Source organism: Eriocheir sinensis, chromosome 67 (assembly GCF_024679095.1).
Source record: "Eriocheir sinensis breed Jianghai 21 chromosome 67, ASM2467909v1, whole genome shotgun sequence".
Taxonomy (NCBI): Eukaryota; Metazoa; Arthropoda; class Malacostraca; order Decapoda; family Varunidae; genus Eriocheir; species Eriocheir sinensis.
In genome coordinates, this window is record NC_066575.1 from 9,332,570 (window position 1) to 9,343,262 (window position 10,693).

Sequence of the window (10,693 nt, forward strand, 5' to 3'; positions counted from 1 at the left end):
AAACTGAACTATTCCTGCGATTAATGTTTTTTTTTTATAATTATTTTTATTATTTTCGAGGTAATTTGTAGCGTTTAGTTTCGTTTAATATACTCGAAAGGCCTATATAATTAATTGGCTGGCAGGCTTATTTATTCCTTTATTAGTATTCCTTTATTCTCTCATTGCTTAATATTCCAGCTATAATTTTCCTTTTTTTCACTTATTATTCCTTTAGTAGTATTTCTTTATTCTCTCATTGCTTTATTTATTCCAGTTATTATTTTCCGGTAATCTGTCATTTCTGGCTTTCATAAATAGGGAGAGCCGGTATGATTCGGACACTTTTTAGAGAAATATTTTTAGAAAAAGAAGTTTAAGTAATAGTGTAATTTTGTTGATCTCAAAATGTTCCTCCATCCTTTGGCTCTTTAGGCTGCTAATATGACACTCGTAGCTATTTCCAGTTTTCAGATGTAGGTGGTGAAAGACAAGTTTCTAAATCGTCCGAACCATCCCCACCCGTGGTGATGGTTCGGCCTGGGAGGTGGGATGGTACGGACACTCATGATACTCGTCATAATATTAATATAACTTAAGTTTGATTGGCTAATAAACAAGATTATATCTTCTACAAAACATTTATATAAGGACAAAGTATCCTCTCAATATTTAGAGGGGAAATAAATAAAAGGAGAACTACAAGAAACATCTCAAAATTTTTGGTATTATGGCTTCCTTCTCTTCTCACAAGCATACTATCTGAATATAAATCAACCAAATTAACCTTTATATAACCGTTGCAACACCTATAATGTTTAAATTCATAAAAGTTTTATAAAAATCATGAAAAAAATCAACCGTCCGAATAATCACGACTATAAAAAAGCAAATGTGTGGTCACACTCCTTTTCCAGCACGAGAGCTGGGTGATTATGTTATACGGCAATACCTTCGCCGTGCATCGCTGCGTCACCGAAATAATTTACATCTCGCTAATTGGCACGTTTTTGAAGCGAGAGCTTATGATCCACCCTGAAAATATTTCATACGAGATGCAGAAAAACATAAAAAAGGAATTGCATCGAAAATAACAGCTCTGAGGGCGTGGTTGTCCCTTTGTGGGCCAAGGCAACAAAGTTTTGCACATTCACACAAAATCTCGCGGCACTCAGTCCCATACACTTTACAATAAGTGCGATGGCCGGACCATCCCACTGTCCGAATCATACCGGCTCTCCCCTACCCGTGAAAGACTTATATAATCTGTTTCTGAATGGATGACTTCAGTGTTTATATATTTCCCTTATTATTGTGAGGACGAAGCATGTTTCAGGTATTAGTTTTAATGTGTTTTTATTCATGTTTAATTTCCTCGACGGTTGATATTGATTTTATTACTAACGCGACGAGGATAGACGGGGCGACCATACCTTGCTCGCCGTCACATCTTAATGGCAAACTAGTGAAGCTAGTACCGTGGGCAAGGAGTGATTTACAAGTAATTTATATCCTAAAATCTTGCATAGACAATAGAAAAGGAATTGTATTGTGTTACCATGTTTGGCCATCTATTAAAAGAGTTGTTTTAGTTAATAATTTAGCAATGATCAGCGAGCGAAGCTTCTACTACGGGTAAGGGTTGATTTATAAGATTAATTACATCCTACAATTCTGCATAGACAAGGGAAGAGGTCTAGTATTATAATAGGTTGGGCCATCTTTTAAAAGTCCCGCCATCATGCTGCTCTGGGTCTCTGAACAGCTGGGTTGGTTTGACATTTAATGAAGAAGAGAGAATGAAGAGGAGTAGGTCAAAGGAAGAAAGTCATTTGAAAGCTAGAATTAACAAGGGAAGGATAAAACGCCATTGAAAAGCAAAGTACGTGAATAGACACAAGAGGAGGTCAAGAGAAGAAGAAGAAGAAGGAGAAAAGGCGGCGGCTGCAACAAAGATTCCTCTAAGTTTTCGTCTTGTTTGGGTAAGTTCTTGGTATAAGTTGGCAGATTTATTCTCTGTGACTGATTGTGATAGTTGGTTTATTGTTGCAAGAGTAGAAAGCAAAGGAAAAGAGGAACACGGCGTATTTCGACCCCGGCAATAGGCCTACATATATGGATGGATTTGCAGGCCGTGGACACTCTCTCTCTCTCTCTCTCTCTCTCTCTCTCTCTCTCTCTCTCTCTTGTCAGCTAGGTATATATATCATTCCCCTTTTAACTTCTCTCTCTCTCTCTCTCCTGTCAGCTAGGTATATATATCATTCCCCTTTTAACTTTTCTCTCTCTCTCTCTCTCTCTCTCTCTCTCTCTCTCTCTCTCTCTCTCTCTCTCCTGTCAGCTAGGTATATATATCATTCCCCTTTTAACTTCTCTCTCTCTCTCTCTCTCTCTCTCTCTCTCTCTCTCTCTCTCTCTCTCTCTCTCTCTCTCTCTCTCTCTCCTGTCAGCTAGAAATACTAAGACCCGTAAAATGACAGCAGAAAACAGGAAAGCAAATGTACAACTCTTGACATGTACAATGGTAGGGTACAATTAAGTGCTATAATCAAAAACAAATAATTGCCTGATCCTCTCCTGCCTATTCACGTATTAATTTGCTCCATCCTATTTTTGACCCTTGAGTTTGTGGTGGGAGGAAGCCCATTACCCCTACACTACAGTTTACTTGCTTTAGCTTTTTTATTGACCTGCCAGAAAGGGAGACTGGTTAGTAGGGGGGCCATTCACTGACACTAGGTTACTATTTACTCACAAGATATTCCTATTGTAGATTTGGTTAGTCAGGGAGGTTAGGTTAGGTTAGTTCTCTTCCTTTGGCCACACTTACTAATGTTCATATTCTTAAACATATCAGGCTCCCATCACAACTATTTCCTGAGACCACAGAGAAGACACTAGGTTACTATTTACTCACAAGATATTCCTATTGTAGATTTGGTTAGTCAGGGAGGTTGGGTTAGGTTAGTTTTCTTCCTTTGGCCACACTTACTAATGTTCATATTCTTAAACATATCAAGCTCCCATCATAACTATTTCCCAAGACCACAGAGAAGATTAACCAGGTTTTCGTGGGTGGTGATGTAGTGCCACGGTGAAAATAGATAAGCCTGATGGGCAAGCCTCCCATAACTCCCTCTGCCAGGGGGGTACCTCTTTGGCCGACTGGTAAAGGAGTGGCTCTCCCGTTACGCTGGTCGCGGGTTCGATCCCTGACGCCGGCGAACCTTTCCTTGTCTGGATTAATTTCTCGTGTGTTTCGTTACATGCTGTGGCCGTGTGGGAGTATAGTAAGAGAGAAAATTCTGGCGTTTCAGTGATTTTCCTATTCAAGGTGCAGAAGTCATGTACAGCTATCACCAGCATCACAAAACAGGGTATTATTCTAGTGTTTGCCCATACTCACCCCTCGCAACAACCAAGATTGGCTGCAGGGATCGTGTTTCTTAAAGGCCCCTCTTAGCGAGAAAAATGAGAAAAAATCATCACACTCAAACCATTTCATAATATATATCAACGCATTTGTGATCAGTTTATGCATTATCTATTTTTGGGGGTTTATATCATGGCAAAAATTTGGCCTGTCACTGGTACACGGTAAAGCCACAAATTTGGCCCATCACTGGTATACAATAAAGCCACAAATTTGGCCCGTCACTGGTACACAGTAAAGCCACAAATTTGGCCCGTCCCTGGTACACAGCAAAGCCACAAATTTGGCCCGTCGCTGGTACACGGTAAAGCCACAAATTTGGCCCGTCACTGGCGCACGGTAAAGCCACAAATTTGGCCCGTCACTGCTACCAAACAGGCAAACTGAGGTGCGGAGACGTTTAAGAGTAGTCTTGATGTTGGCGATAGGTTACCATTCCCAGGTAGGTCATTTTTAGGCAGGGCAGGTTGATTAGCTTAGTTTTTTTCCTTGGGGAAGTCCAGATATTCTATTCTTTAGTTTCCACAGATATTTTTCTCTGATATACCAATGTGCTTTTCAATAACTGGATAATCTTTGCTATTTAGTACATCCAGACTCTTTTCATACTTACATCAGTGACCTTTTTTTTATGTAAGGTTAAGTTTAGGGTATCTTGAGATGCATGATAGCCAGCACCTTATGGTATAAATCAACAAAGAATAACCTCACTTTGTTTATAGGAAGTCTCATTAGTAAGAAAACATGTATGAATTTTCTGAGTAATGATCTATAGTAACTGTCTGGGGTTTTGTCAGGTTAGGTTAAGTTCGGGGTATTTTCAGACACATGATAGCCAGCACCTTATGGTATAAATCAACAAAGAATGACCTCACTTTGTTGTATAGAAAGTTTCATTAGTAAGGAAGCATATATGAATTTTCTGAGTCAAGACCTATAGTAACCGTTTTGGTTTTATTGTATTATGTTAGGTTAAGTTTAGGGTATCTTCAAACACATGATAGCCAGTACCTTGTGCTATACATCAACAAAGAATGACCTCACTTTGTTGTATAGAAAGTTTCGTTAGTAAGGAATCATATATGAATTTTCTGAGTCAAGACCTACAGTAACTGTCTGGAGTTTTGTTAGGTTAGGTCAAGTTTAGGGTATCTTCAAACACATGATAGCCAGCACTTTATGGTATAAATCAACAAAAAATTACCTCACTCTGTGTAGAAAGTCTCATTAGTAAGGAAGCATATATGAATTTTTTGAGCCGACACATAATTCAAATACAAATATCGAATATAAATACTCCATCCCTGGTTGTGAGAGCTGAAAGTATGCGAGAATATCATCAATAATTCCTAATTCTTGCTCAGATTGCCATATATTTTTTTCTTTTCCTTTTACATTCTCAAATTTTGTGCCCTCTTATCTTATCCCCCACCATGAGTTAAATAGCTACTTGTATTTGTTTATTGTTTCTGTATACGTATATGTTTTTCTTTGTTACAAGGTGGAAGCCTAGTCCACTGTGACTTATCATATATTTCATGTGTCAGGCTTTGTTACTGCACATATATAGTAGGTAAATACTAAGAAAGGAGACAAAAGGCCTTAATTTTTAAACAGATTGGCACCTCGATCAGTTCGCCTGTTTGAAAAGCCTCTCACATAAGTTGCTGGGCTTCTCAGGGACTGTGTTGTGATCCCAGTGATAGTGTTACAAGGCTTATGTATCTTGAGTGGGAAAATCACCCATAAAAACTTGGTTAATCTTCTCTGTAGCCTTGGGAAATAATCATAATGGGAGACCGATACATTTAATAATATGAGTCAAGATCCGTAGATTTGTAGTTTTCCAGTATATCTGTGACTACTTCAACAAAGCCAAAACATTAATATTTATTTCTCAACCTTCATTGCAGCTCTCCTGGGGGAAAACCCGCCACTTGGTCATGGTCGGGAGTCCTCCTCATCGTTGTCAACCACAGAAATGGCTTTGGCTGCACTCTCCCACATCAGCTCAGAAGAAAAGATAACCAGGCTCTGCCCCTCACCCTCCTCACCACTCACTAAGATCTCAGTCTCAGTCTGCTCTAGTTAAAACTTAACCCAGTAGCAGCGGGGATGATTTTTCTTAATGGTCCCTCCAAGTGAGAAAAATGAGAAAAAATCATCACTCACACAAACCATTTCATAATATATATCATAGCATTTGTGATCAGATTATGTATCATCTATTTTGGGGGGTTTAAATCATGGCACAAATTTGGCCCGTCGCTGCTACACGGTAAAGCCACAAATTTGGCCCGTCGCTGCTACCAGGTTAACCATTATTCTGAGTTCATTGAAGTTGATATTATTCATATTATTGATACTATTTACTATATATACTTGTGTGTATGTGTCAGTCATATTAACTTTTTTGAAGGCCAAGTTTGGGGAGCCCATTTTTATAGTTATTTTCCTGTGATTGAATTTATTCCACAACGGAGCTTATCACAGCACCAGGGAGTTGAGTTATTAGCAGATAAATTTGGCATGATTAGGGACCAGGCATACACAAATGGATGGACAGAAAAAAGAAAACTCAGGTGATGTAGCTTTCTTTTAATCTGATTAACTTGCAACAAACCCAGACACTTTATTCACAGTGACAATGTCTGCATTGTTTGTCTCTGTAAGGGACAGTCCTGAGTGGAGTAGGCTAAGGGACACCCACAGAGTTTGTGGCATGAGCAGGTCGGTAGATCCTGCCATAAGGTACTTGGATGAGAAAGGGGTCGGCATAGAGACATGCATGGAGGGACCCCTGAACTTGGCATCATAGGGTGGGTGAGGCGACGTGCCCCCTGGCGTATGCCCCCATTTGATTGATTTGTTTACATATTTCGTCATTCAGACACCGGTAAACAATCAAAAAGATGGACAGGAAAACAAAAAACTTGCGACTCAATTTATTTATATTTAACTTACATTCCAGAGGGGTCAGTCGTGGCTACTCAGCAGATGGGGACAGCCAAGACCTGCTATAAGTTACCTCATGCTAGGCCTGAAAGACAACAAATCAACAGCTTATATAAGGTATTTATCATATTTGCATCTATACACAAATGATGTAAGTCACTGTAACAGAGTTCACTTTACATGAATGCAGTAATGAAACTAATGGACCCTGCATTCCCTGCATCACACTTAGTCAGTCAGTGTTCTGATTCACCTCTGATTCTGTATCATTGTCATACAAGACTATTTATACTGAGCTGAATTAAGTTGACAGTATAATTATCTAATTGTTTGAAGTGATGCATGTGACAGAAAACATTAATTTATAATGATAAAGTTATGTCAAGTAAATTTAACTATCTTTTTCAGTTCTGTTGGCTTTCTTCCTCCAAGAACATGTATCACATACTAAATGCAACTGCACCTATCACCAGTGTTCCTTATGGGAATATTTAATTAACTTTTTGTGACCCATACAAGTCACACAAGGTGTGCGGATATATATATATATATATATATATATATATATATATATATATATATATATATATGTATATATATGTATATATATATATATATATATATATATATATATAAATATATACATATATATAAATATATATATATATATATAAATATATATATCTCATCTCATCTCACCTCACAGGATGTCACCTCACAGGATGTCACCCCACAGGATGTTTACAAACCCCCAGCTACATTCCCCAGCCACATAAAGTGTGCAACCCCCCCTCTCACAGGATGTCACCCCACAGGATGTTTACAAACCCCCCAGCTTCATTCTCCCAGCCACATAAAGTGTGCAACCCCCCCACTCTCTCTCTCTCTCTCCACCATTACACAATACGGGAGTGCTACATAATCAATTAAGTTCACATATCACTATAGGCCAAAGGCAGCTTCATTACAACTGCCTATCTTAAGGCCTGCCCTGTGTCCTTTCACCCCCGTCAACCTGCCAATAGCCACTGGTGCGCACACTCCTTGAAGCCTTGCAGAGTCACGCCCTCAAGGTTCTGCTGCGAGGCAAGGAGCGTGTTCCACAAGCCGCCGTAGGTGTTCAGGAACTGTCGCTGGTGGTGCCATGTCCTGTGGATGTCACCCGGCTGTATCTGTAATGGAATAATAAAGACCAAATAAAAAGACAAGTCAATACATCTCTCTCTCTCCTTGTTTCTCTCCTCTTCCTCTCTTCTCTCTACACAGGATGTCACCTGGCTGTATCTGTAATGGAATAATAAAGACCAAATAAAAAGAAAAGTCAATACGTCCCTTTCATTATCCCTTCAAAGGACTGCATGAGAATAAGGATATAACTGTAAGGGAGCAAATCAAGACAGCAAAAGAACCTGACTCATCCCACATGAACACTGTGACTCAAAAAGTAAAATCAAGAGGTGAAGATGGGTAAGACTAACAGATAAGGATATAAAGAAATTCTAAGTAGGAAAGGCCCCTGACATTCATGACATAACAGCAGAAAGACTGAGACAGTACAGTGAGTGTTGTGGGTGAGTAATCTAGCATGGGACCAAGTGAGGTGCTGAAAGGCTGGAAGGAAAAGGAAGTATGTGTGATTGTAACAGTTGGAATAAAGTTACGTAGTGTGCCAAGAAAGTATATATACATACAACGGTTAGGGCAGAGGGTACAACAGAGCCTTGTGCAATGGCAAAATCCAAACCAATGAGGTCAAAAATTTGCCTGAGGACTGCTACTTGTGCAAAGATAAAGCACCAGACTTGGAAATTTAGCTGAACCTTGAGAGTTACTACAAGCATTGCCACCGGTAGCCATTTTTTACCCTGCCTTCACTAGGTGGCGTCATTAATACACTATAATTCTGTCATGATTTTTACATTTTTTGGTCTCGCCACACAAGTGAACAGACTGCACTATTTCATCCATAAGCCTCCTATCACCTGTACCATTGTTGGTCTTGGTGTGGAGGACCTTCTCTTCAGTTTTATATAACACGAGGCCCAAAGTGTGCTGCAGCCTCACTCATACATACATCAGAGTCATCTTAACTAGGAATGGCTGTAGTTTGCTGGAGATGCTTATAACTACCTCCTAAATTGTGCACCATAGTTCAGGGCGGACCAGTAGTAGGTGTATCCAACTACTGATTTCACAACTGCCAGCCATCCTCATCTCTGAGTCCCACCATATGCCCTTTCAGCCGTCTCAGTTTGTTCAATAGGTAAGGCAGTTTAGATAAAGTACATCAATGCCTGCGACTGTACAAACAATTCAGGGTTACTATATAGCATCTAGCCATCCTTGTCTGCATCTCCCTCATTAGTGTATGGACCCATTTCCTTAATCTTAAACACATCACTTATTATCTAGTCTTTCCCCTGACTTATACATTTGTGCCCTTGTCTCCCAGCACTGCAAAAACAACTCTTTTTGTTAAGTTTACAGTACTTCAGTCTCCTCCCTGCCTCCATATATCCATAACACCATACAGATTGCTCTGTTCTCCTTCTCTAACCTCCTGTCCCATTCCTCCCTGAAGACTGTCACTATTAAATTAACATGATGATATCTCAGTTTCCTATTTAACCAAGTGCTCCTCTGTTGTCATATAAGTATTGTAGTAACCTTTGAACCTCCCAGAAAGTCATTAGAAAGACTGTAGACATCAAAACAACTGTGTAATGCTCCCTAATTCTCTGTAGTGTTACCTTTGAGACAAACATATGGTACACCCACCCCTTGATCTCGCCACAGACTCCTACCAACATTATATTTAACTGATTAACTCTATTTGTGATCATACCTGAGATCCTCATTGCCTTCTTCAGTGCTTTAGGGGGCTGGGAAGGCCATGGAACCATCTCCTGTAATAGTGTCCTCTCTTCTTGTTCTGGAGTGTTTTAAGTTTGTTGAAGGGGAGAGGAGTAACATCTGTTATTTCTTATCATCACTTGCAGACGCAGTATATGTTTGATGCGCCGGTAAAACTAGAGAAGTACAACAGTATGTGAAACCCTGGAAAGGTTATTATTATTCTCGTGGGGGCAATAATGGAGGCGCGCATAGTGATCCTCCATATTTACCGTCCTCTAGAGTTGTCCTGTGGGTGTGGAGTCTGGTTAGGGATGCTTTGAGGCTGGTGCGGAGGGAGTGGAGTCTTGGGCAGTGAGGCAGGAAGGGTTTTCTTCATCTTGTACAGTCTGACCACGCCCACCTAGCTTCTCCTCATTCCTCTGTAGGCTTCTAACGCTTTTTATGGCTTCTTAGGTCCTTACTTCTTGATCTCCCTTCCTTCCTTCCTTCGTATTCAGCTTAGGTCAGGCCAGGTTGGGTGTGACCTCTCCCTCTCTCTCTCTCTCTTTCTCCGCCCGCAGACGTCACAAACAGCTGATCAGACAGAGACTACCGGGCTAATGTTTTTATTTACTTATTCACTTATTTATCTCTTCTTGCCTTCTTTCTCTAATTATTTCTTTACTTGTATTATGAAGGGAAGTGTTTGGTATATTGAAGGCACCGATTTAAAACACTCTTGGTTGGAAACTGGAAACGAAATTAGAAAAAAAATATATATAAAAGAATGCAAAGGGCGTGGTTGATATTATACCGCTGGGCGTGAGTGACTGATGGGCGTGGTTGATATACTGATGGGCGTGTGTGAATGACTAATGGGCGAGGTTGAGTGACTGATGGGCGTGCGTGAATGACTGATGGGCGTGTGTGTGTGTGACTGATGGGCGTGTGTGTGTGACTAATGGGAGTTTTTGAGTGACTGATGGGCGTGTGTGTGTGACTAATGGGAGTTTTTGAGTGACTAATGGGAGTGTTTGAGTGACTGATGGGCGTGTTTGAGTGACTGATGGGCGTGTTTGAGTGACTGATGGGCGTGTTTGAGTGACTGATGGGCGTGTTTGAGTGACTGATGGGCGTGCGTGAATGACTGATGGGCGTGTGTGTGTGTGTGTGTGTGATTGATGGGGGTGTGTGTGTGACTAATGGGAGTGTTTGAGTGACTGATGGGCGTGTTTGAGTGACTGATGGGCGTGTTTGAGTGACTGATGGGCGTGGTTGAGTAACTGATGGGCGTGTCTGGTTGATGGACGGGCGTTTCAGTGGGCAATATAAGTAAAAGTCTATCTGATTAGTAAGGGGCAATTAACTTATCTAACAACCACACTCATTTATCTTATTCCACAATGATTTGAAGTCCCCCTCAAAACTCTTAGCTAAGGCCAAACCTCTTTTATGGACACTTATGATATGCCACACCATGTCCAGTGAGCT

At 40.4% G+C, this 10,693-nt stretch overlaps 2 long non-coding RNA genes across 2 annotated transcripts; one reads left to right on the top strand and one right to left on the bottom strand.

Moving 5' to 3' along the window:
* The first annotated feature begins 1,858 nt into the window (after positions 1-1,858).
* Positions 1,859-6,931, top strand: LOC126988064 (uncharacterized). Its single transcript, XR_007741413.1, has 3 exons — positions 1,859-1,961; positions 5,326-5,690; positions 5,726-6,931. It is a non-coding gene; the product is annotated as an uncharacterized LOC126988064 (long non-coding RNA).
* Positions 6,932-7,165: 234 nt separating this feature from the next.
* Positions 7,166-9,823, bottom strand: LOC126988063 (uncharacterized). Its single transcript, XR_007741412.1, has 3 exons — positions 9,493-9,823; positions 9,213-9,299; positions 7,166-7,539 (listed from the first exon to the last, which is right to left on the bottom strand). It is a non-coding gene; the product is annotated as an uncharacterized LOC126988063 (long non-coding RNA).
* Positions 9,824-10,693: the final 870 nt, after the last annotated feature.